Below are 3,411 nucleotides of genomic sequence, written 5' to 3'. Positions count from 1 at the left end.
GAGAGATGGCTGGGAAATGGTGGTAGTGGCGGCTGACGCGGTGGTTGAGGGTGGTGCGGCGGCGGTTGGCGCGGTGGTGTTGTCTGTTCGGAGGCAGGGGGTTCGGGTGGGGTAATAGGGGTAGGGTAGGGGGTAATGGTGAAGAGGGGGGTTGGAAGAGAGGGGGTTTGCGGCGGTGATGGCGCGGTGGGCGGTGGTTGTCCGCAGTGGTGGCAGCGGTGGTTAAGGGAAGAAGAAAGAGAAGAAAGAAAGGAAAGGGAGAAGGGGGTGGCACGGCGGCGGTGGGGTCTGGGTGGTCGATGATGGGGCGGTGGTGGCTGGAAGTGGGTGGTGGTGGTTGCAGAGAAGAGAGGAAGGAGAAGGGGGTTGGGGGCGCGAAAAGGTAGGTTTCGCGTGGCTGGGGAGTTATCGAATTTGAATCCACGCGATCGCGTGGGCACGCGGTCGCGTGGCTGGGGTGGAATGGAGGTTGACGCGATCGCGTGAGTGATGCAATCACATGGAATGGATAAAAGGATGAATGATGCGGTCGCGTGAGGCATGCGACCGCGTCACTGGAAATTGTGCTAAACGCGCAATTTCAGCGTCATTTCGGCGCAACTCTCTGTCTCCTTTGGGGTGTTGTGTAATCCTCGCGACACGATCGTGTCGCTCACGCTTTCGCGTGGGTCATTTTGTACGAAACGCACAACAGCCGCACGATTCCAGCCCAACTTTCTGGGCGTTGGATCCTTACACCGATTTCCAGATCACGCGACCGCGTGAATGACGCGGACGCGTGGGAAGTGTTTTTCACAACTGACGCGATCGCATGAGTGATGTGGTCGTGTCGCGCGCCCTTTCTTTCTTTCTTTTTTTTTTAAACTGGTATGCAATTATGCAGTATACAATGCGAGTGAAGAATATTCAGGTTCAATTGAAAAGGAAATAGAAATAAATAACACGAAATGAAACTGAAAAAGGAACGACCATACCATGGTGGGTTGTCTCCCACCTAGCACTTTTAGTTAAAGTCCTTAAGTTGGACATTGGATGAGCTTCCTGTTATGGCGGCTTGCGCTTAAATTCGTCCAGAAATCTCCACCAATGTTGGAATGCCAACAGCCTCCGGGGTTCCAAATTAGGCATGTAAAGCTTCTGAGTATCTTCAAGCAGATTGTCAGGCTCCCAGGGTGACAAATGTCAGAATAGATTCCAGGATCCCAAACTTTGCTTTTAAATCTGCCTTCATCTTGATCTATATTTTTCCATCCAGGCGGTTTAGAAAGTAGATTTTCACTATGGTGACCAAACATTTTCCGAGATCCATTCGATTGATCATGATGCCAATCCGTGCACTTCGAGTTGAAGCGTGGAACCTTATTGAACCTTGTGCACCAGCTCTGAGTACGAGTCATTTCTCTCTTACTCTTAAAGCCGCAGAGAGCTCTAAGCTGGCCATCTGTTTCGAGCAAACCATATTCAAGTGGGAAAATAAAGCTAAAGGTTAAGGATTGTACCCACTTGAAGCTTGTATTGGGTGGTAATGGCCTTGGGATAGGTGTTTCCAGTGGTTCTGTAAGTTCTACTCATTTGTGCTCTTCGATGAATTTCTTCACTTCCTTGCAGACTTATTCAATTGCATCCATGTCCTGATCAAAGCCTTTTATGTCTTCCTCGTCACTTAAGTCATAAACGGGAGGTTGAGAGAAATCTACCTCCGCATCATCTTCGTATTCACTTGGGAAAGATTCTTCAATCTCAGAGAATTCACTTGCTGATGCAAGTTCATTACTGGGAGAACTTGACTTGAGATTATCATCATCAAGGAAACTTGCTTCTTGGATTATTCCGTCTAGTTCTTCATAAAAGACTTGCTTTAAGAGTTGTGCACTATCCTTCTTAGCATCAATTGTAACATTTTTGACAGAATTCTCCATAACTCTGGATTCCCATGGAAGTTCAGCGTCTCCTAAGTCTTCAACCAACTCTTCTTCGTTTACAATGACAGCTTCCTCTACTTGTTCCAGTACGAAGTCATGCCCTGTTCTGTCCACTGGAGTTTCTAGTATCTCCTTCATGCTACACTCTTCTTTAGATTGTCCACATGGGGCTGTGGGAGGTCCTTGAATGTTCGAACGTCTAGAAGATAATTGACTTACAGCTTGCTCCAGTTGATGAAGGGTTGTTTGAAGTTGATCTACTGTTTCCTTGAGGCGAACCTCTGATTCTCGAGGTGATGGATTTGGACGTGGTACATGGAGAAGTGGTGGTGTTTGGGAGTAATTGGATTGGAATTGGGGTAAATGAGGATCATATGGTGGTGAATGGTGAAAAGGAGCTTGTGAGTGTGGTGGTTCGAAGTTACGTTGAGAGGATGGTCTATAAGCACAGGGTGGGGCTTGTTGGTAACTACAAGGTTGTCCACCATGTCTATTGGCTTGGTATGCCTTGTAGAATGGTCTTTGTCCATGATATCTTGGAGGGTGTTGTTGCCTAAAGGGTTGATCAGATCCTCTTGGCTCCATCCATCTTTGATTACTCTGACCTTGATGCATGTTCCTGTTATAACTTTCACTCCTTTCAACAATATTAGAACCAAACTCAAAGCAAGAGGGGTGAGAATTCATAGTAGCTAATGGAAATAAAAGGAGAAAATAAGAATAAATAAACAAGTAAAAGAAAAATATTTACAATAACCAATAATAAGGCACACGATTGCAGTTTCCCGGCAACGGCACCATTTTAAAGAGATAACTTTTGCGTGGTCTAGAAATTCGCAGATAAATCCTCGTTGCAGGTATAGCTTCTAAACCAACAAAAGTCCTTTCTTACAAACGTATTGGTTGTCACAAGTAACAAACCCCTTAAAAATTGATAACCGAAGTATTCAAACCTCGGGTCGTCTTCTCAAGGAACTGCAGGGAAGTATGTTCTTATTATTGGTTATGAATATTGTAAATCGGGGTTTTGAAGATGAGGAACAAGTAATTTAAATTGCAATTAAAATAAGTAAAATACTATAAAATAAATAAATAACTGTAAAACACACTTTTGGCAAGGTATGAGAAATTGGAAGTCCTATCCTAGTTATCCTTATCAATGATGATGAAAATTGAATCTTAATTCCACTTAATTAACCTTTACTAGAGTAAGGGGAGGTCAAGTGACTAATTAGTTTGATCTTCAAATCCTAGTTAATTCCTAGAAAAAGATTGGGATTATTGAAGTTCAATTCAATTAGCAAAGATAACAATTATCAATTATGTTGAGTTTGATAACTCCTGAGTCACTGATTTCTTAACAAAGACCAAAAAGGGAAAAGTAAATCTACTGGAATAAAAATGTCTTCGGATTGGAAGCAACAGTAACATAAATAAAAGAGAGCAATAATAAACTAAAATACCTCAAATAACATTAATTCAAAGAATA

Source organism: Arachis hypogaea, chromosome 15 (genome assembly GCF_003086295.3).
Source record: "Arachis hypogaea cultivar Tifrunner chromosome 15, arahy.Tifrunner.gnm2.J5K5, whole genome shotgun sequence".
Classification (NCBI taxonomy): Eukaryota; Viridiplantae; Streptophyta; class Magnoliopsida; order Fabales; family Fabaceae; genus Arachis; species Arachis hypogaea.
The sequence above is the reverse complement of the archived record's forward strand: the minus strand, read 5'-3'. Positions refer to the sequence as shown.